The sequence below is a fragment of the Dama dama genome, chromosome 3, assembly GCF_033118175.1.
Source record: "Dama dama isolate Ldn47 chromosome 3, ASM3311817v1, whole genome shotgun sequence".
NCBI classification, from domain to species: domain Eukaryota; kingdom Metazoa; phylum Chordata; class Mammalia; order Artiodactyla; family Cervidae; genus Dama; species Dama dama.
In genome coordinates this window covers 40,745,839-40,768,847 of record NC_083683.1, presented here as the reverse complement: position 1 = coordinate 40,768,847, position 23,009 = coordinate 40,745,839, and the positions used below count along the sequence as shown (strand labels likewise).

The following is a 23,009-nucleotide window of genomic DNA, read 5'->3' as shown; positions in this document are numbered from 1 at the left end:
TCACATATAGTATATAGTTCGTACTGTGTTCGGACTATGAGCATAAAATACTTGAGTAGGTTGTTAAAACTGAGTAGGTTGTTAAAGCATTGCTTCTGTTACCAAGCAACATCTCTTGTAAACAAGTCTAATACTCAACTAGAATATAATTAAATGTATGTATCCTACAATTATCTGGATTCAGAATTTTCTAAATTCAGGGGTTCAGTCTGTAGGTGACTGCAGTTCATACTACCTTTTGTATTGAGCTGCGATTTCAAACTCATTTTGTTTAGAATTATTAGATTGCTTTAAATTTCAGAGTTGTGTAGAACTCTCCAGAGAGTTAAAAATGAATTTGAGTTACACCCTTTGGTTTTTTGGGACATAGTAAGTCAGATGTTCCCCTTTGAGTATTTTCTAACCAGGTGAAGTGTGGTTATATTTAGAAATTTTATCAAGTAGTAGAGTAATACCAATTTAGGGTAACAGCATTGGGAGATTGAAACACTAACTGCCCACAGGTGGTTTTTAAACCTTAGTTTAGCCAATAATCTCATTCTTCTCCACTCATTGAACCCTTAAGGATATAATTTGTTTGGCAAGTAAGGTGTACCTGGGAGATACTGTGGATTTGGTTCCAGACCACTGCAGTAAAGCGAGTCACATAAATTTTTTGTTTTTATTTTTCAATGCATATTAAAGTTGTGTTTACACCATACTGTAGTGTATTAAGGGTGCAGTGTGCATTATTTCTAAAACTATACATATCTTCATTTAAAAAATGCTTAATTGCCAAAAAGTATTGACCATTTTCTGACAGTGCAGAGTTGCCACAAACCTATAATATGTAAAAAAAAATTGCACTGTTTGTGAAGTGCAATACCATGAAGTGCAATAAAATGAATTATGCTGGTAGGTAGTTTTTAGACCACTTTTGGGGTGATATTGAATGCAGTAACCCATCAAGTATGGAAGAAAGGTGAGAACATCTGAGACACCGTGAAAGTGAATGACTTCTTTGAAGTCGGACTATTAGTGATGGGAATTGGAACTTAAAGTTTTGTTATTTACATCATGCCCTGACTATCTAAAAAATCTGTAGACTTTGTTTTAGTCCTTTCCCTTTTTCCTTTCCTGTATACTGATGTTGAAGTAACGAAATTGTCAAGAATTGGGCAAGACAAGCAAAGGAGAAAAATCCAGAATGACTCATACATGTTGTGTGATAAAATCCTTAGTAATCAGAAGTCAGCATTTTGTCATGGGAAGTTATAATTTAAGAAGCCTAGAAGAATGAAATCTTAACAGATTAGTGAATGGCCAGACTTCTTTGTATGTGTGGTGTTTTCTAGGTGCTGTCTGCCTAAAGTAAATGAGTTTTAACTTTGTCATACATAATGTATTAGGCTCAGCAAGTAATTTTCTTAAGTTGTCTAATCTGTGTAAAAATTTTCAGAAGTACTGTTTCCTATTGACTGAAGTTCACGTTCCTTATCTGAACTCTTCAGAATTTCATCACACTCTGCCTTTTCAAGCTTATGTTCTTTATAGAAAAGCTATCCTCTGACCAGACCATCCTCTAAACCTACTGTGTGCTTTCTCCTTTCCTTACCAGTCTTCATGTCTTTCTCCCTACCTGACCTGATTTCTTTCCTTTCCTAATATCTAAATAGTATGCTCTCTATAAAGTTCAACTCTGTAGGGAGGAAAAATTCTCTACCCCGTTAGGGTCTCTGGCCGGGCCTAGTAATTAAATTGATATAGATTAACAGTAGAACAGCATACAAGTTAAACAAAATTTTTTTTTCATGTACACGGAGAATGAAGACTGGAAAAAGTGACCAGAGCAGGAAGCTTTTACTAATCTTCCTTTTCTGGGCGCCTGATGTCTTCTGCTAGCGATCAGAAGTTGTTTTGTGCAGTTTGCTCAGCGTTCAAATATTCTTTCGATGAATTTGTAGGGGAGAAAGTGGTCTCCCCGTCCTATTCCTCTGCCATCTTAGCTCCTCCTTCTATAAATCTTCCTTGACTTACAGTGGTGTTACCTCCCCTATCATAAGCTGATGGGTTTGATATACCTAACCTACCCAATTACATCATACCTTATTCTACCCTACCTTAAACATGCTCAGAGCACTTATATCAGCCCACAAGGTTGGGCAAAATCATCTAACATGCAGCCTATTTTATAATAAAGTGTTGATTATGTCATGTAACTTATTGAATACTGTACTGAAAGTTAAAGATAGAATGGTTGTATGGGTCCAGAATGGTTGGAAGTGTATCAGTTGTTTACCTTCTTGATTGCTGGGAGCTACAGCTGCCCGAGAATCACGAGAGAGAGGGCTGTACTGCATGTCACAGGCTGGCAAAAGATCAAAGTTAAAAATTCGAAGTGCGGTTTCTACTGAATGTGAATTGTGTGTGAAAGTGAAAGGTGAAAGTGTTAGTGGCTCAGTTGTGTCCAACTGTGACCCCATGGACTGTAACCCTCCAGGCTCCTCTGTCCATGGAATTCTCCAGGCAACAGTACTGAAGTGGGTGGTCATTTATTTCTCCAGGGGATCTTCCCAACCCAGGGGTTGAACTCAGGTCTGCATTGCAGGTGGACTCTTTACCGCCTGAACCAGTGAATTGCTTTTGCTCTATTGTGAAGTCAAAAAGGTCCTAAGTTAGAGATGGTCTGTATCTTTTAGAAAAACTAATTTGTGAAAAATTAACAAAACAAAGAGTTTTGGGCTAAGAGGAGCAAATTGGAGAAATGACTAGGAAGATAACGGTTAGTTTAACAAGTTGGTACAAAATTTCTTGGCTTTGATTCATTCACTGTCTCTGGTGATAAGAATGTCTTCCTTCCTCCTGGTACAGGGAGGGCACCTTTCACATGGGAGTTTTATCTCCTGCCTTCTGGAAGAAAAAGGACAGTCTGAGTGCTCCTCTTGCATCTGCTGTTTCTCAGGTGCCTTTAACTCCGTCAGTATACCAGAGGGGCAGATTTTGTGGTAACATGTACTGCACTCCACCTCTGAAGTCCTGCAGAATGTGTTCATCAGTCCTGCTCACTTGAAACTTTATATTGTATTGTTATAACATTTCTATATATCTCTTACCTTCCTAACTATAGATGATAAGCTTTTTAGAGGCAGAACATCAGATTTCAGTAAACTGTATCCTTAGTCTTTTCCAAATAGGAGTTGCTGAATAAATTAGAGATGAGGAATGTGTATTTGTACTCCTTCTGTAGTGTTGTGCAAGTAAACGAAAATCTTTTGAGAGTAACTGAGGGAGAAAGGGCAACTATCAGCCATAAGAAAGGGGATTAAAAAGAGGGGATTCAACTGGAATTGGAGGTAAAGTTTCTGTTCCTAGAAAGTATGAATAGTTGAGAATTTCCCATGACAGTATTAGCTGTAAGGACTCCCTCAGGAATGCTGCCGCTATTTCCCTAGTGGTCTTGGGAGTTTGGTCAGTTTCCTAGTTCTTCTTTAGTAGAATCTGGGTTTAAAAAAAATAATTCCCCCACTCCCTTTCCTTCCTTTCCTCCTGCCTGCCTTCTTCCATTCCTCTCTTTCTGTTTCGTCATTTTGCCCCTTTCCACTTTACTTTTTACCTAGGAAAGACTTAATTTATGAAATTATGTTAGTATTTTCATTTGGCTCTCATAAATTAACAGTTCTCTTAAGTTTTATATTTTTCTATCACGACTGTCTCTCTGGGTCCTGGAAAAATCACAGACTCTGTAGTCTAGCACTTTTTTTTTTTTTTAAGTTTAACTGAGCTATAATCCAGAAAGAAATTAAAGCCATGAAATGTCCAGTTATTTGTTTTCTGTATATTGTAACTTCAGATCACTTTTGGGTTAAAATTCATGGAGTTAGGAGGAACCTAAACCTGGTTATTCTCTTTTGGAAAGCATTTATCACTCTTAAGATAGGTCTTCAAATAAATTCTAGGTATTTTAATAATTTTGCTGAAAATCTTATAGCTGATGCTTATGACAAAGAGTCATTTTAGTTAAAGGTGTTAAAAAGTTGAGTTTCAGAGTCCTTTTATAAATCTTGGTTTGATTCAGTAGCTTCTTAGTGAGCTGGCTGTCTTAGCTTTTGAGTTGTTGCCCAGTAACACGATTGCGGTCGAGCATGGCAACCACTGGCAGCGTTAGCTTTGGGCTACAGGGATTTTCCCAGTGAAGTTGCACTGCCTATCTCTAGTGTTCACATTCAGTCTGTTTTTCTCAACTGAATCACATTAAGGGAGGCAAACTGAAATTACATACGATATAATTACGTATTTTTTTTTTAAGTGCTGACAAATCATAGCTTTCATGTTTTCCACATAGAGATGCAAAATAAATATGTATTGAATTGCATGTGAAGAACATGTGAAAAGACTGGTTCAATGAAAGATTAGTCTATTCTAGACAGAAAAAACTGGTAAATAATAAGTAATATCAGAGTTCTTTACAACTGATATAGCCAGCCAGAGCTGGAATGGATGAAGTTGAAATGGTTCTTCTTTAGATAACATTTTAATATTACTTCTAGAGGTTCATTGAGAAGGGTAGGTCAATAAGCATGAATTGATAGGCACCCTGATTTTTGTGGGAAGAGAATTATGACTCAGGCGACCACAGCTTGACTAAGTCACTTAACCTTTCTTGGCCTGTTTTCTGATTTGAAAAAATAAATTCCCAAAGATTTCTTTAAGAAATTTTATCCTTGCAATATAAAGCAAATCTTATTTCTTCTGTTCATTGGTTTAGTTAATACTTGAGTACTCATTATGTGTCTTTCACTGTGCTAGACACCAGAGTACCAGATTGTGAATAAGACATAGCCCCAAGCAGCTTTGGTGGGAGAAATGGATAATTATTTGCAATATAAATACAGTAAATAAATAAGGGTGTGTTCAAATGGCAACCCACTCCAGTATCTGCCTGGAAAATTCCATGGATGAAGGAGCCTGTACTGTCCATGGGGTCGCAAAGAGTTGGACATGACTGAGCAACTTCTCTCACTGGGGCCAAGTAGGGAGGACAACTGACCTAGAACTGCAGACATGATACACTATGATTGAGGAATGCCTCATTTGAATTATGTAAGAGTAATCTGAGAGTATACAAAGAAATATTCAGTGTGGCCTGGAGGGAGTTAATCGGACAAGGAAAACAGGAGTTTCTCTGAATTGGAGAGGTAGGGTCAGAAGTTGTCAGCCATGGTAGTAGTTTAGTTAAGATCCTGGGTGTAGACAGGGGCTGGTGAATATCAGCATGTAATGAGAAGGTGGAGTAAGAGAATAGGGAGCTAAACCTAAGAAGGGTTTTCGGAACCCAAGGAGGGAATGCATATCACATTTACTTTATTGTTTAAATGGAAGTTGCTAGTCAAGAAACATAGTGTAGCTCTGTAAATGTAAACTCACCAGTGCAAAGATGATCTCTACAAAGATCTGAAGTTACAAATGGGGATAAGTCTTTGGTTAGCATCATATCAGAGAGGAAGAAGTATATGTTTTGGGGCCCAAATCCTGAGATTGAAAATTAAAATCTTAAAAAAAAAAAAAAAAAGAAAATTAAAATCTTGGCTGTACCACTTATACTACCTGCTTGGCTTTTTGGAAAAGTTATTTTAGGGTCCTCAAAAGGTCCAAGGAGAAGGCAATGGCAACCCACTCCAGTGTTCATGCCTGGAAAATCCCATGGACGGAGGAGCCTGGTAGGCTGCAGTCCATGGGGTCTCGAAGAGTCGGACATGAGTGAGCGACTTCACTTTCACTTTTCACTTTCCTGCATTGGAGAAGGAAATGGCAACCCACTCCAGTGTTCTTGCCTGGAGAATCCCAGGGACTGGGGAGCCTGATGGGCTGCCGTCTATGGGGTCGCACAGTGTCGGACACGACTGAAGTGATTTAGCAGCAGCAGCAGCAAAAGGTCCAAAAAGAAGTTATTTTAAGACATTCATTGAGGAATGTCTTCAGGTGTAAAACGATAACTTTTTTTTTATATGCAAAAGTCACATGGATTAAAAGATATATGTTATAATGCCTGACTCAGTTACAGTGGGCACTTGTTAAATGTTAACTTTTATTCATTCCACTGTTACAGATTCTTCTAAATACTTTTCTGCCTGTTCTCCCCACTCCTCCACCCTCATCATCATCTTTTATCCTTCAGGATCCACTGGAAGTCCTGCCTTTTCCTTGATACATTTCTTTACAGATGGTAATTCCAAATTTTCTATAATGAAATGAACATATTCTTATATCCCTTAGAACTTTCTTATCCTTTTATTATTAACTTTAGGAGATTTCATTAACTCACATATAAGAAGTTTGCAGACAGGTGATTCTAGGATTGTCAAATCAGTGGCTCAGTGCCATCACTAAGAACCTGGATTCTAAAAAAAAAAAAAAAAAAGAACCTGGATTCTTTCTTTTTTGCCTGGCTAATTGAACTTAGGCTTGATTACAGAAGTCCAATCATCACATTTTCTAAAGTTCAAAAGACATAACTTCTCTACCCAATTGTAAGCATACAATTCAATGTTTTTTAGTACATTTGTAGAGTTGTACAACCATCATCATGTTTTTATTAAATTCCCCCGCCCATTTCTCTCAGGCTTATTTGCAGTCAATCCACCACCTGACCTTCTCCCACAAACCAATTACCTGCTTTCTCTATACACTGGTCTTTTCTGCACATTTCATGTAAATGGAATAAAAAATACATAAATGTCTTTTGTATCTGACTTCTTTCACTTAATATTTTTGAAGTTCATCTGTGTAGCATGTATCAGTATTTTGTTCTTTTTTATTGCTTTCATATAAATGTTCACATTCATTCATCAGTTGTTGGATGTTTTGGATTGTTTTCATTTTTCAACTTTTGGAAATAATGCTTCCTTGAAGGTTTGCATAAATGTTTGGGTGAACACATGTTTTCATTTCTCTTGGGTGGAGTCCTTGGAGTGGAATTGCTGAGACATATGGTATGCCTTTAGGGTATATTTGGTCTTTGTCCCTAATTGCTGACACAGAGCTCCTAAAACCTTTGGAATTTCCTGAGTGATATTCTTTTGTTACTCTTTTTTTTTTTTTAATATATATATATTTTATTGAAGTATAGTTGACTTACAATGTTTCAGGTGAACAGCCAGGTGATTCAGTTACACACACATATTATTTTTGAAATTATTTTCCTTTATAGGTTATTATAAGATATTGACTATAGTCCCCTGTGCTGTACAGTAAACCTTTGTTGCTTTGTTGTTGTTCAGTGGCTAAGTCATGTCCAACTCTTTCCAATTCCATGAATTGCAGCATGCTAGGCTTTCTTGTCCTTCACTGTCTGTCTCCCTGCATTTGCTCAAACTCATGTCATTGAGTCAGTTATGCCATCCAACCATCTCATCCTCTGTTGCTCCTTTTTCCTCTTGCCCTCAATCTTTGCCAGCATCAGGATCTTTTACAGGGAATTGGCTGTTTGCATTAGATAGCTAAAGTTTTGGAGCTTGAACTTCGGCATCAGTCCTTCCAATGAATATTCAGGGTTGATTTCCTTTAGGATAGACTGGTTTGATCTCCTTGCAGTCCAAGGAACTCTCAAGAGTCTTCTCTAACACCACAGTTTGAAAGCATTAGTTCTTTGGCGTTCAGCCTTTTTTATGGTCCACCTCTCACATCCATACATGACTACTGGAAAAACCATAGCTTTGACTATATGGACCTTTGTCAGCAAAGTGAGTCTCTATTTTTTAATACACTGTCTAGGTTTGTCATAGCTTTTCTTCCAGGGAACAAGCATCTTTTAATTTCTTGGCTGCATTCACCATCCACACTGATTTTGGATCCTAAGAAAATAAACTCTGTCACTGTTTCCACTTTTCCCCCATCTGTTTGCCACAAAGTGATGGGACCATGATCTTAGTTTTTTGAATGTGGTGTTTTAAGCCAGCTTTTTCACTCTCTCCTTTTACCTTCATCAAGAGGCTCTTCAGTTCTTCATTTTCTGCCATAAGGATCGTATCATCTTCATATCTGAGGTTGTTGGTATTTCTCCTGGTAGTCTTGATTTCAGCTTAAGCTTCATCCAGCCTGGCATTTTGCATGATGTATTCTGCATAAAAGCTAAATAAGCATGGTGACAGTATACAGCCTTGACGTACTCCTTTCCCAGTTTTGAACCAGTCCATCGTTCCACGTCCGGTACTATCAGTTGCTTCTTGATGTACATGCAGGTTTCTCAGGATGCAGGTAAAGTAGTCTGGTAATTCCATCTCTTTAAGGATTTTCCATGGTTTGTTGTCATCCACAAAGTTTGTTGCTTGTTGCATATCAATTTTTTTAAAATTAGAAATCTAGCATTCTATTATTCATACTGAATCAAATAAATGTAATCAAAATGTCATAAATTTTTTAGTTAGGCAAAAATTCATAAGTTTTATAAAATATATGTTATACTTATTATTTATATTTACGTATACAAAAGCTTTTCTATTATACTTAATAAAGGCTTGAGAAAGAACATAAAAAAAAGATGGAGAAATTGGAAAACAAACTAAATGAAATGGAAGCACTGACTGTGAAATAGAAAAAGTGAAACAAACTAGATAAAAGTAAAAGATCGTCTTATAGTCAAGTTGTTTTTAAACATGGTTGCTTATTAGACACATATCTATCTGAAGCTTTGGTGAAAAAGCAATTCCTCAGCATTTGTATTTTTCAAAAAATTCCAAAATAATTCTCATAGGCATCTGGATTTTAGAAAGTGATTACAGGTTTTTCTATTAAATGACAATTTTGGTGATATAGAGTTCTATTATTTTTCTATTGACCAATCATGATACAATGGTATTAAGTTAGTATTAGTTAACACAGTCATAATAGTGAAAGATGTTTATCAATTTTCACAGTCAAGAGCCTGACAAAAAATAAAAGGTAATTAAAATTGCAAGCCATAATGGGAGCATGATTAACCTAACAGTATAAAATAATTACATAGAATTTGGGGTGTCAAGCAGACTGATGTGGTAAGTAGAAGTGCATACATGCACATGTTTTCATCTGCCCAGCCAGTCTGTGTCTTTTGGTTGGTGCATTTAATCCATTTACATTTAAGGTGCGGAGAAGGCAATGGAAACCCACTCCAGTACTCTTGCTTGGAAAATCACATGGACGGAGGAGCCTGGTAGGCTGCAGTCCATGGGGTTGCTAAGAGTCTGACACGACTGAGTGACTTCACTTTCACTTTTCACGTTCATGCATTGGAGAAGGAAATGGCAACCTACTCCAGTGTTCTTGCCTGGAGAATCCCAGGGACAGGGGAGCCTGATGGGCTGCCGTCTATGGGGTCGGACACGACTGAAGCGACTTAGCAGCAGCAGCAGCATTTAAGGTGATTATCAATATGTATGATCCTATTACCATTTGCTTAACTGTCTTAAGTTTACTTTCTGTAGGTCTTTTCCTTGTCTTCTGTTTTCTGCTTAGAAATATTCCTTTAGCATTTGTTGTAAAGCTGGTTTGGTGGTGCTGAATTCTCTAAGCTTCTGCTTGTCTGGAAAGCTTTTGATTTCTTCATCAAATGTGAATGAGAGTCTTTCTGGGTAAAGTGTTTGTGGTTGTAGGTTCTTTCCTTTCATCACTTTAAATATATCATGCCATTCCCTTTTGGCTTGTAGAGTTTCTGTTGAGAAATCAGTTTCTGTTGAGAAACTCCCTGATGGGAGTTTCCATTTATGTTGTCGTTTTTCCATTGTTGCTTGTAATATTTTATCTTTGTCTTTAATTTTTGTCAGTTTGATTATTATCTGTCTTGGTGTGTTCTTCCTTGCATTTATCCTGCCTGGGACTCTCTGTGCTTTCTGGACTTAGTTGACTATTTCTTTTCCCATGTTAGGGAATTTTTCAGCTATTCTCTCTTCAAATATTTTCTTAGGTTCTTTCTGTCTCTGTTCTCCTTCTGGGACCCCTGTGGTGCATTTAATGTTGTCCCAGAGGTCTCTTAGACTGTCTTAATTTCTTTTCATTCTTTTTTCTATATTCTGTTCTGCAGAAGTGATTTTCACCATTTTGTCCTCCAGGTCATTTATCTGTTCTGCTATTGATTCCTTCTAGAGTATTATTCATCTCTGTTTGTTTGTTCTTTAGTTCTTGCAGGTCTTTGGTAAACAATTCTAGCATCTTCTCCATTGTTTTCTCAAGATACTGGGTCATCCTCACTATCATTATTCTGAATTTTTTTCTGGAAGTTTGCCTATCTCCACTTGATTAAGTTGTTTTTCTGGGATTTTATCTTGTCCCTTCATCTGGGACATAACTTTCTGCTTTTTATCCCAATTAACTTTGTGTAATGTGGTTTTGTTTTTAGCCTTTGTGGGATTGTAGTTCTTCTTCCTTCTTGTGTCTGCCCTCTGATTGAGGAGGCTAAGAGGCTTGTGTAAGCTTCCTAATGGGAGGGACTGGTGGTTGAAAAACTGGGTCTTGCTCTAGTGGGCAGGGCCTTGCTCAGTAATCTATAATCCAAATTATCTCCTGATGGGTGAAGTTGTGCTCCCTCCTTGGTAGTTGTTGGGCTTGAGGTGACCCAGCCCTGGTATCTATGGGCTCTATAGTAGGGTTAATGGCGACCTCCAAAAGGGTTTATGCCAAGGGGGACCTTCCCAGACTGCTGCTAACAGTGCCATGTCCCTGTGGTGAGCCCCTGCCGACCCACTAGCAGGTAGGTTTGGTTCAGTCCCCTGTGGGGTCATTCCTCTGGGTCTTGGTGTGCACAAGATTTTGTTTGTGCCCTCTAAGACTGGAGTCTCTGTTTCCCTCAGTCCTGGAAGTCCCACTGCTTTCAAGGTCAGATTTCCTGGGGATTCCCAGTCCTTTTATAAGATTCCCCAGGCTGGGAAGCCTGACATGGAGTTCAGAATCTTCACAACAGTGGGTTTCTGTGGTATTATTGTTCTCCAGTTTTGTGGGTCACCTATCTGGCGGGTATGGGATTTGATTTTATGGTGATTGTGCCTCTCCTCCCGTCTCTCTTTGGCTTCTTTTTTGTCTTTGGATTTGGGGATCTTTTTTGGTGGGTTTGAGCATTGTTCTGTCGATGGTTGTGATTTTGGTGCTCTTGCAGGAGGAGATGCGCACATGTCCTTCTATTGCGCCATCTTGAACTGGAGACCCATTTTTTTGTTATTCTTAATGAGCCCCTTTTGATCACACCTAAGTTTATGCTAATATGCTGGTTTAGAAGGGATCCTTAGATCCTCAGAAGGGACAGGTCACCAGAAAGACCATGCGATGAGACCGTTGAAATTTTCAGCCTTACCCACTAACTTCTGGGAAGAAGGAAGGGAGACTGGACTTCTGTAAAAACTTTTAAACAATGCAATTCTGAGAGCATCTCAGTTGATGAATACAGGTGCTGAAAGAGTGGCTTTCCCCGAGGGGAGAAGCTCTGTGCCTCTTTCCCCATACTTAGGAGCAGCCTTTGCAAAGGTTGCATGGTACAGAGTTGTATCCTTTATAATAAAGCAGTAGTAGTAAATTGTTTTCTTGAGTTTTGTGAGCCATTTTAGCAAATTATCAAACCTAAGGAGAGTCATGGAGAAGGCAGTGGCACCCCACTGCAGTACTCTTGCCTGGAAAATCCCATGGACGGAGGAGCCTGGTAGGCTGCAGTCCATGGGGTCGCTAAGAGTCGGACATGAGTGAGCGACTTCACTTTCACTTTTCACTTTCATGCGTTGGAGAAGGAAATGGCAACCCACTCCAGTGTTCTTGCCTGGAGAATCCCAGGGACAGGGGAGCCTGATGGGCTGCCGTCTATGGGGTCGCACAGAGTCGGACACGACTGAAGCAACTTAGCAGCAGCAGCAAGGAGAGTCATGGAACTCCCGACTTTCAGGTGGCTGGTCAAAAGTATAGGTGGCAACCTGGGACTTACGACTGGTGTCCAAAGTGGGAGCACTGCCTGGACTGAGCCCTTAGACTGTGGAGTCTGCACTGCTTCTGGGTAGTTACTGTCAGGATTGAATTCAATTTTAGAACTTTGAAGTTGGTGAATTGGTTGAATTGATTGATGTGAAGAAAACTACAGAAGTGTTCTAACAACAGTTCAGAATTTTTTTTTAAATTTTTGTGTAAAATTTATTATTTTTGGCTGCTCTGGGTATTCATTGCTGGGTGAAGGCTTTCTCTAGTTGCAGTGAGTGGGGGCTACTCCCTAATTGTGGTATGCTGGCTTCTCATTGTGGTGGCTTCTCTTGTTAGGGAGCAATGGCTTAGCTGACCCTGGGCATGCTCCTGGGAATCTTCCAGGAGCAGGAATCAAACCCTTGTCCCCTGCGTTGGTAGACAGATTCTTAACCACTGGACCACCAGGGAAGTCCCCATAATTTATTTTTAATCTTTTCGGAAACTGCCAAATTTTGTTTTCGAAAGTGAGCAGTTACATTCCCATCAAAAATGTACATGGGTTCCAGTTTCTCCACATTCTCATCAGCACGTCTTTTTTATTACAGCCCTTCCACTGAGCAACTGCTGCTGCCAGTCAGTAGAGACTCCCTGTTTTAACTCACATTTCCCGAATACAGATGGTGTTGAGTTTTTCATGTGCATGTGTGCTAGTCACTCAGTCGTGTCTGACTCTTTCTGACCCTTTGGATTGTAGCCTGCCAGCCTCCTCTGTCTGTGGGGTATTTCAGGCAAGAATACTGGAGTGGGTTGCTGTTTCCTTCTCCAGGGGATCTTCCTGACCTAGGGATCGAACCTGCATTTCCTGTGTCTCCTGCATAGCAGGCAGTTTCTTTACCTGCTGAGCCATTGGGAAAGCCCTTTAAATATGCTTATTACCCATTTATAAGCCTTTGGTGGAACATTTGTTTGAATCTTCTGCTCATTTTTTAGCTTTTTTTTTTTTTTTTTTACTTCTTATTGAGGTGTAAAAGTTTCTATATTCTGGATAAAGGTCTTTTGTTACAGATATACAGAGACTTTCTGTCAGTTTGTGGCTTTTTCTTACTGGTGTCTTTGAAGTGCAGAGTTCTTAATGAAGTATAATATATCATTTGTTGCTTTTATGGCCTGTATCAATATATCAATATTTTGATATTTGAGATGGTTGGATGGCATCATCAGCTTAGTGAACATGAATTTGAGCAAACTCCAGTAGATAGTGAAGGACAGGGAAGTCTGATGTGCTGTAGTCCATGAGGTCTCAAAGAGACAGACACAACTAAGCAACTGAACAACAACAATAATAAATATTTTTGACTTTGTGTTTCAAAACTTTTTGCATAATTCAGGGTCACAAAGATTTCTTCTGGGTTTTCTTTTAGCTCCTTCATTTAGATTTAGGATTCATATTGAATTAAATTTCTGTTTTATTTTTAGGCCAAGTGGGTGCCAATTTGTCCTAGAACCATTTGTTAAAAAGGCTGTTCTTTCCCCCCTTGGATTGTATTGGTGCCTTTGTTAAAAAAAAAAAAATCAGTTGCCTATAACTTGAATTTATTTCTAGAGTGTTAATTATGTTTGTCTATATCCCTGTACTTCAGTACCATGCTGTTTAGATAACCTATAGTGTTATATAGTAAGTTTCAAGATGGGTAGTGTTAAATCCCCTAACTTTTTCAGAAGTGATTCTAGATCCTTACTGTTTACATAGAAAATTTAGGATCAGTTTGTCAGTTTCTACAAAATTTTCTGGGACTTGATAGAATTTTCTTTGAATCTATAGATCAACATGGGAAGAATTGCTAACTTAAAATTGGGGCTTCCAATTCATAAACATGTAATGTTTGTCCATTTAGATCTTTACTTTCAACACTTTTAAAATCTTCAATATATGTCTTGTTTTTCTATTAAATTCATTCCTAAGAATTTGATCATTTTTTATTCTGAGAATGGAGTTTCCGTAGTTTGATTTTTAGATTGTACATTGCTGGCACATAAAAATGCAATCAACTTTTATATATTGTTTTTACATAGGTAATCATGTCTGTGAATAAAATATTTCTACTTCTTCATTTCCAGTCTGAATGTTGATGCATTCTTTTATTTATTTTTGCCTTATTGTGTGGGTAAGACTCTTCAGTGAGAAGATGAGTGTTCCTGGTCTTGGGGGGAAAGCTCACAGATTTTTACAGTCAAGTGTGATGTTACCAGTTTCTGGAGCATGTTCCTATCCAGAGTTTTCTTATCCAGTGTTGTTCATGTTCTTATGCAGAATTCAGCAGCTTTTGTGAATAAACAGTTTGTTGAATGCCTTTGATTGAATTCCAGAGCACTGATATGGCTGTTTTTTGACTGTTTTGTGGAAAGGATTTGTTGACCTATTCATTCTGTCAGGCTGGAAATAGGAGGTCTGTTTTTTGATTTATGTGTGGTATTCTTCTCTCAGGAGGATAAATCTTTTTATATTACTTATAATCCTCTGCACCATATTAGACATTTATTGATCACTCCAAATGTACATGAATTAGAATTAAATTTCATGATTTCCCTCAAGCCTCAAACTATAAGGCACTTGGGTTTGGGGAATTCCAAGCTAATTTCTTGTGTTTCTTATCCTTTTGACAAGTGAAAGAAACTGCATTTAGCAAGTGTTTATTAACTACCTTCATGTTCTAGCTATTGTATAGGGTTTTGGGAGTATAAAGATGGCTAAGACATAATGATCCCAAGGAGGTCTTTGCCTAGTGAGGGAGATTGGTATACAAATAGCTGATTATATTGTGGTAAAGTAAATACATTGATAGCAATAAATGTGTGGCATTCTGGAAGAACTCTTAAGTATACTTAACTCAGAATGGATTGGGGTAAATGGAAAAGGAAGACATCTAAGCAAAACTATCAGAAGGAAGGAATGACTGAATTGAATATAAAAATGAGTGAAGGGTGAGATTAGGAGATTGAGTTCTAGTTAGATCAGCATGGGGTGAGAAAAAGCATGTATGTTCAATGAACTACAAGCAGTTTAATGTTGTTAGGACAAAAGTACATATGAGGGAGTTGTAAGAGATGAGGATGAAAGGGTAGAGAGGGCCCAGGTTGTGGAGGGTTTTGTATACTATATCAAGCTTGGGTTAATCTTTATTGACCAGTTCTGCAAAACTGAATGGAAAGTACTTCAGGATTCTGTCAAGGTGTGATTTGAATTTTGTTTAACTACATTTTCAATTACTCCCAAAGCCATAATAAAAGACATATACAGTATATATATTTCAGCTGTGCTGTATAGCTGGATTTTAAAAGTCAAGAGACCAACAGCATATTAACTGATAAAGAATAAAAGGTCTAATGTGTCTTTAAAATAATGTTATGACCTTAAATTTTTTATTATTAATATGTATGGATAAAATTACACAGTCTGTTCTAATATAGGATTCTATGGATTTAATTTGAAAAAGAAGTTTAACTGGTAATTATTAAACTGTTATTGTAGATAAAAGGCAGTTATATTGATAAGGGAATTATAAGTTGAGTCTTAGATTTGGTTAACTTTATAAAGTATGGATCTGACACTGAAAAGAGCCACATTTTTTAAATTATATTTTTGAGTTTATCGCATAAACTTGCATAGAAGGGAATGGAATTTGAGATCTTCTGGGTATTTTTCCAAAAGTGGGAGCTAGAACTTCAAGTCTTACACTCTTTAATAATTTGGTCACTATTTTCTGGTTTGAAAGGGAGAGACTCCCCTGCCCCCACTCTGGTCTTCAAGTAGACTTGGAGGTCCCTCTCCTTGTTCCTCAAAAACATTTTCCCTCTGATTATAAACATAATAACCTGTATTTGTTGTAAAATAAGAAAAGTACAAGAAGTCAAATCCCTTATATTATTACATAGTGGAGGTAACAAATAGATTTAAGGGATTAGATCTGATAGATAGGATCTGAAGAACTATGGACAGAGGTTCATAACATTATATAGAGGTGGTGATCAAAACCATCCCAAGGAAAAGAAATGCAAGAAGGCAAAGTGGTTGTCTGAGAAAGCCTTACAAATAGCTGAGAAAAGAGAAGAGAAGGCAAAGGAAAAAGGGAAAGATATACTCAACTGAATGCAGAGTTCCAGAGCATAGCAAGCAGAGAGATAAGAAAGCCTTCTTAAGTGAACAGTGCAAAGAAATAGAGGAAAACAATAGAGTGGGAAAGACTAGAGATCTCGTCAAGAAACTTAGAGATACCAAGGGAACGTTTCATGCAAAGATGGGCACCATAAAAGACAGAAATGGTATGGATCTAACAGAAGCAGAAGATATTAAGAAGAAGTGGCAAGAATACACAGAGGAACTATACAAAAAAGACCTTAATGGTCATCCTGATGATGTGGTCACTAATCTAGAGCCAGATATCCTTGAATGCGAAATCAAGTGGGCCTTAGGAAGAAGCACTATAAACGCTAGTGGAGGTGATGGAATTCCAGCTGAGCTATTTCAAATCCTACAAGATGATGCTGTTAAAGTGCTGCACTCAATATGTCAGCAAATTTGGAAAATTCAGCAGTGGCCACAGGACTGGAAAAGGTCAGTTTTCATTCCAGTCCCAAAGAAAGGCAATGGCAAAGAATGTTCAAATTACCATACTATTGCACTCATTTTACATGCTGGCAAGATTATGCTCAGAATCCTTCAAGCTACGCTTCAGCAGTATGTGAACTGAGAACTTCCAGATGTTCAAGCTGGATTTAGAAAAGGTGCAGGAACCAGAGATCAAATTGCCACCATCCGCTGGTTCATAGAAAAAGCAAGGGAATTCCTAAAGACTGCCTACTTCTGGTTCATTGTCTACGTAAAGTCTGTGTGTGGATCACAACAAACTGTGGAAAATTCTTAAAGAGATGGGAGTACCAGACCACCTGACCTGTCTTCTGAGAAACCTGTATGCAGATCAAGAAGATCAAGACCTGTTGCAGATTGAGAAGCAACAGTTAGAACCAGACATGGAACAACAGACTGGTTCCAAATTGGGAAAGGAGTATATCAAGGCTATATACTGTCACCTGCTTATTTAACTTATATGCAGAGTACATTGTGTGAAATGCCAGGCTGGATGACACACAAGTTGGAGTCAAGATTGCCAGGAGAAATGTCAATAACCTCAGACATGCAGATGACACCACCCTTACGGCAGAAAGTGAAGAGGAACTGAAGAGCCTCTTGATGAAGATGAAAGAGGAAAGTGAAAATGCTGGCTTAAAACTCAGCATTCAAAAAACTAAGATCATGGCATTTGGTCCCATCGCCTCATGGCAAATAGATGGGGAAAAAATGGAAACAGTGACAGACTTTTTTTTCCCTGGGCTCCAGAATCACTGCAGATGGTGACCGCAGCCAAGAAATTAAAAGACGCTTGCTCCATGGAAGAAAAGCTATGACAAACCTAGACTGCATATTAAAAAGCAGAGACATCACTTTGCCGACTAAGGTCCATATAGTCAAAGCTATGGTTTTTCCAGTAGTCGTGTGAAGTGAGAGTTGGGCTGCAAAGAAGGCTGAGTGCTGAAGAATTGATGCTTTCGAACTGTGGTATTGGAAAAGACTCCTGAGAGTCCCTTGGACTGCAAAGAGACCAAACCAGTCAATCCTAAAGGAAGTCAACCCTGAATATTCATTGGAAGGACTGATGCTGAAGTTGTATCTCCCAATACTTTGGCCACCTGATGTGAAGAATTGAGTCATTGGAAAAGACCCTGATGCTGGAAAACATTGAGAGCAAGAGGAGAAGGGGATGACAGGATGAGATGGTTGGATGGCATCACTGACTCAGTGGACATGCGTTTGAGCTAACTCCCGGAGATAATGACAGGGAAGCCTGCTGTGCTGCAGTTCATGGGGTCGCAAAGAGTTGGACACGACTTAGTGATGCACAACGACAGGAAATGCACAAATAATAAAATCAGCATATGATCCAGAGATAATCTTATTAGTATTTTAATGTCTATCTTTTTTTCCCCTGCATATATAGTAATGTAAACTTGCTTTTGCAAAATAAGGGCTGATGCTGGGAGGGATTGGGGGCAGGAGGAGAAGGGGACAACGGAGGATGAGGTGACTGGATGGCATCACCGACTCGATGGACATGGGTTTGAGTAAACTCCGGGAGTTGGTGATGGACAGGGAGGCCTGGCGTGCTGCGATTCATGGGGTCGCATAGAGTCAGACACGACTGAGCGATTGGACTGAACTGAACTGAGCAATGTTTTTATAATTTGCTTTTTCTTCTTTTATAACATTTACAAAAATTTATTAAAGGCCTGGTGGCTTATCAGTAAAGAATCAGCCTATAATGCAAGAGGCTGATTGCATTATAGCCGCTATAATTTTGTGCTCCAGAATCACTGGATGGGTTGGGAAGATCCCCTTGAGGAGGGCGTCGCAACCCACTCCAGTACTTTTGCCTGGAGAATTCCATGGACTGAGGAGCCTGGGCCGGCCACATTCCATAGGGTTGCAAAGAATCGGACACAACTAAAGCAACTGAACTTGCATATGTAATGTTATTAAGTATTCTTTCATAATTTTTTTTTTTTAAGAAAAAATTAACTGTGACATCATCTGGGCCTAGAGATTTCTTTTAGGAAAATCTTTTTTCTAAAGTTCATAATGTTTATTTTTAAAAATAGCTTTATTGAATGTAATTAATAATAACAAAGTATACCTTTTTAAAAGTAAACAATTTTAAGTTTTGTTATATGTATACACCTGTAAAACTATTACCACAATCAAGGTATTACATATCTGTCACACCCCAAGTTTCTTTATGTTGTTTTGAGATCCTTCCCTCCTTCTGCCCCCTCCACCAGCCAGTCTTTTCCATTCCGAGGCAACCACCAATTTGCTTTCTGCTACTAAGATTAGTTTGAATTTCAGAGAACTTGATATAAATGGAACCATATAATATATACCCATTTTTGTTTCATTTTTTTCACCTAGCATAATTATTTTGAGATTCACCCACATTAATGTATTCCTTTTATTACTGAGTAGTTCCTTTGTGTGGATGTATCACAAGCTGTTTACCTATTTACCTCTTGTTGGATCCATATTTGAGTCTCACAAGTAAAGCTACTTTCTACATTTGTGTAAAAAGTTTTCTCTTGCATTTTTACCTGTAAATGAAATGACTGGATTATATGGTAAGTGTATGAATAATTTTTAAGTAACTTCCAAAGTGTTTTTCCCAAACGATTTTCCCATTGTACATTCCAATAGCAGTTTATAACAACTGCAGTTTCTCTGCATTCTAGTTCATACTTGGTGTGGTCATCCTTTTAAAGTTTAGCCATTCTAACAGGTGTATAATTAGTGATATTGCATTATGGGTTTTTGTTGCTCTGCAGGCTCTTCTCTAGCTGGGGGGCGGGGAGGGGGGGACTACTGTCTAGTTGCAGAGCACAGGCTCTGTAGTTGTGGTGTATGGGCTTTGTTGCCTGGCAACATGAGATCTTCCTGGACCAGGGGTTGAACCCATGTCCTGTGAATTGGCAAGTGGAGTCTTCACCACTGGACCACCAGGGCCGTCCCTGCATTGTGTTTTTAGTTTCCCCTTCACTAATGACTAATGATATTTAACAAATTTTCATGTGTTCAGTTAACCATCCATGTATTTTCCTTGGTGAGGTGCCTGTTCAAATCTTTTGCCAATTTTTATGTGTTGTTAAATTGAGTTTTCTTGTTATTTAATTTTGACAGTTTTTTTATTCTGGATGCAATCCTTTATCAATATATGATTTGTAAATTACTCCTTCAGGCTTGCTTATCTGCTCCTGTACAATGTCTTTTAAAGGAGTTCTTAATTTTAAAGTCCAGTTGGTCAGTTTTTTCCTCTAATGGATTATGCTTTTGGTATTGTATCTAAGAAATCTTTAACTCAGGATCAAGATAGTTTGCTATGTTTGATTTTAAGAGTTGTATTGTACTATGTTTTGTGTTTGCATTTTGAGTCCATTTTGTGTTCGATGTGAGGTAAGACTTGAAGTGTGTTTTTACACATGGATCGGCAGTTGTCCCAGGACCATTTGTGACAAGACTGTCCTTTCTCCATTGAATTGACTATGCATATTTATAAAAAATTAATTGACTATGTATATTTGGGTCTGTTTGTGAACTTGACTCTCTTTGTGTGTCTGCCTTGATATGAATGCCACACTGTTTTGATTTCTGTAGCATTTTAATAAGTTATGAAGTCAGGTAGGGCAAATTTTCCAACTTTTTTTTTTTCAGAGTTTTTGCACTTCCAGCTCCTTTGTGTTTTCACATAAATTTAAAACTGACTTGTTAATTTCTATTTTTTAAAAGTCTGCTGGAATTTTGAATGGCATTGCACTGAATTTGAGAGAAATAAACATCTTAATGTTGAGTAATTTGATCCATGAATATAGTATATCTTGCTACTTCTTATAGCCTATTTATCCATTATAAATTGCACTGTGATGTAAGCATCATGGAGGCAGTGATCTGATTCTGTCTTCCACTCCTACTTGACTCTTTTCATGCATGCTCTCAATAAACAATTATTAAATGATAAATGAAGAAGGTTCCTGAACATAAATATTTGTGCACATGTCTTGATTATTTTCTTAAGAGTACTTCCTACATGTGAAATTGCTAGGTCAAAGGATATGTTCATTTTTAAAGCGTTTGATTACCAGACACTTGCCTAGAATTCTTTTTGAAAACAGAAATATTTTGATTGATAAATATCAGAAAGCATGTATAACTGATTGGCAAATGATGTTCTTAATGATATTCTCCCTAAGATTTCTCTTAAATTACACTGTTAGCCTATGTGAAAGTAGAATTCACGTCACAGAAATTTTGTGGATCACTTTTCTGTCATTACCTCAGTTTACTGGAATTGGGAGCTGTGGTGATAAAAATGAAGATGATTGTAGTTGTATCTTTGAGGATCTCAGTCTCTTTGGAAAGATAGATTACTTAGTTATAAATTAATGAAAGGGAAAATGCCTATGTGATAGAATTTAGAATAAATACTGTGAGGCAAGCACATGGAAGGCAGAAATTTGTGGAGCAGAAAGATGGGCAGAAGCTATTGTTTACATTCACTTTTAGAGTTAACTATAAGCTCTGACAATAGTTTTATGATTATTCAGATGATAGAATTTTAGGTTTGACTCTGATCTTGATTTGTGGATTAGTTGAAAAGATTTAAGAAGGTATTTTAATTTGGCATAAGTATATGAACAGTATTGTGAAGGTAAGAATAGGCACCCATGTATGAGAGACAAACATCTTAACTTGCAAAGGGGTCCTGTGGGGCAGCAACGTGAAACTGTTTGCATTTGTAAGGGGAGTTGGCTAATGCAGGGCTTTGAGTTTGGCTGGGAAGTATAGATTTGATTCAGTAAACAATAGGAAGGATTATAGTAGGAGTTACAATAATGGCAACAATATATAAGAAGGATTATCCTGGTAGATATTTGTAAGCTGTTGTAAGGATGAGGAAAGGCCAAAATCCAGGACACTGTTTAGGAGGTTTTTATTAAAATAAGCCAAATATAAGTATTTGAGATTTCTGCACTAAAGGGTGATGGAAAAGAGTGGTTAAAATCAACAGACAGGTAAAGAGTCAGTAGGATTAATTATTACTAATAGGAGAGGGGGAATAGTTTGTGTGCTAACAAATAAGGGGATGGTAGTAGTAATTTTTTTTATTTAAGGAGGAAGGTAGAAAGTTTGAAGTTAGTGAGTTTCATTCTTATTATGCTGAGCTTCCATTGTAGGTGGAACATATAGTAAAGAGTTAGCTCTGAAAGAGGTTAAGAATGTGGTTATAAATTTGAGTATCATTCAGATAGATGTATTGGTTTGGTCAGAAAGTTCCTTCAGGATGTTATGGGAAAACCTGAAAGAACTTTCTGGCCAATTCAGTAATACGTCAGGCAGTGAGAGAGGCAGCTTACTCTTTCATCAGACTAGAGATTCTCATGGTGAGTAAGCAAAAGAATATACGTATTAGGGAGAACAAGAAAAATCAGAGATAGGAGGTGATCATGGTGTTAAAGACGCTAAGAGAGAAGAATATTTCAAAGTAATTATTAAAGGTGCTTGTGTGCAGACTGCATTGATAAGGTTTATGTTTACTAGTGTTTAGCATAGTTTAGTAAATAAACATAGTAAACTCTTGATGAAAAGATAGTTTATTCTCTTGTTTATTGGATTAATATTGAAATTTTTCATGTTATTATCTGTTCAATTGGTAGTTCAGTTCAATTCAGTTGCTCAGTCATGTCTAACTCTTTGCGACCCCATGGACTGCAGCATGCCAGACCCTCCCTGTCAATCACCAACTCCTGGAGCTTACTCAGACTCATGTCTATTGAGTTGATGATGCCATCCAACCATTTCATCCTCTGTCGTCCCCTTCTCCTCCCACCTTCAATCTTTTCCAGCATCAGGGTCTTTTCCAGTGTGTCAGTTCTTTGCATCAGGTGGCCAAAGTATTGGAGTTTCAGCTTTAGAATCAGTCCTTCCAATGAATATTTAGGACTGATTTCCTTTAGGATGGACTGGTTGGATCTCCTTGCATTCCATGGGACTCTCAAGAGTCTTCTCCAATGCCACAGTTCAAAAGTATCAATTCTTTTGGCGCTCAGCTTTCTTTATAGTCCAACTCTCACATCCATACATGACTGCTGGAAAAACCATAGCTTTCTTGGCAATGTAATGTCTCTGCTTTTTAATATGCTGTCTAGGTTGGTCATAACTTTTCTTCCAAGGAGCAAGCATCTTTTAATTTCATGGCTTCCATCGCCATCTGCAGTGATTTTGGAGCCCAAGAAAATAAAGTCAGCCACTGTTTCCCCATCTATTTGCCATGAAGTGATGGGACCAGATGCCACGATCTTAGTTTTCTGAATGTTGAGTTTTAGGCCAGCTTTTTCACTCTGCTCTTCACGTTCATCAAGAGGCTCTTAAGTTCTTCTTTGCTTTCTGCAATAAGAGTGGTGTCATCTGCATGTCTGAGGTTATTGATATTTCTCCTGGCAGTCTTGATTCCAGCTTGTGCTTCATC

General features: G+C 38.0%; 1 protein-coding gene across 5 annotated transcripts in view; it reads left to right on the top strand.

Moving 5' to 3' along the window:
* The window catches only part of CEP83 (centrosomal protein 83), a 146,889-nt gene that overhangs the window by 961 nt on the left and 122,919 nt on the right, over positions 1–23,009 (top strand). The gene's annotated exons all lie outside the window — the stretch shown is intronic.